Raw genomic sequence first — 1100 nt, forward strand, 5'->3', positions numbered from 1 at the left:
CCTCTCAAGTAGCTGGGACTACAGGCGCCAGGCGCCCGCCACAACATCCGGCTATTATTATTATTACTATTATAATTTGGTTGCAGCCAACATTGTTGTTTGGCTGGCGCAGGCTGGATTCCAACCTGCCAGCTCAGGTGTATGTGGCTGGCGCCTTAGCCGCTTAAGCCACAGGCGCCGAGCTATTCTTGATATATCTTGCTGCCTCAGATCATGACATGGGCATGAGAAACGGAGGAAAGAGAGGCAAAGAGGAGGGCATTTGGCTGAAGGAGACTAAGTTGAAAAGGTTACCACCCAGGTTGCTGTCCTGAGTGTCTGTGGCTCTGGCACTAGCTTGCTTCATGCCCTGGGACAAACTCCTTTCTCTGTACACCTCTGTCCTCCTCCTCGTAAAGCAGGAACCTTTCCACCTTAAAAGCATAGCTGAGGAGTTTCACGGGCAGGCAGGCGCTGAGAAACGGAGTCCTGTTTCCGAATGCTTCGTGCTGGCCCAAGGCCAGGCAGGTCATGTAAGGACTGTGTAATGTGCAATCACTGCTGTTGAAACTCGAGTCTGAACAGAGGCAGCAGCTGTCACAGCCTCTCCAGGTCTGGTCGGGGGGAGGGGAGGTGGCTGGGATGGATGGGCTGCAGATTCTGCAGGCACAGGCTTGGGAGATTGACCAGCCACAGGAGGAAGAGTGAGGTGCCTCTGCGGCTAACCCACCAAATGCTGAGTCCCGAGGGGACCTGCAGAGGACACCGAGCAGAGCAATCCCCGGCAAGCCACCTTGAGCTTCCTGCCCTGAATCACCTCTAGCAGCACCAGCTGCAGAGGAAGACCCGCTGAGTTTAGACACGAGGACCAATCCCAGGCCTTCAAAGTGACCTCACAACAAACGTGATTGGCCCAGTCTCTCGCACGGGGCGTGTCCTATTAGCTCATTGACGTGTAACCATTGAGGAAGGCTGAGTAAGCTTTGTGACCTTAAGAAAAGCCCTTGGGGCGTGGCTCCAGCGGCTAAGGCGCCAGCCACATACACCTAAGGTGGCGGGTTCCAATCCCCAGCCCGGGCCCGCCAAACAACAACGATGGCTGCAACCAAAAAATGGCCAGG

This window comes from Otolemur garnettii, unplaced genomic scaffold (genome assembly GCF_000181295.1).
Source record: "Otolemur garnettii isolate 467f Iridium unplaced genomic scaffold, OtoGar3 scaffold00159, whole genome shotgun sequence".
NCBI lineage: Eukaryota > Metazoa > Chordata > Mammalia > Primates > Galagidae > Otolemur > Otolemur garnettii.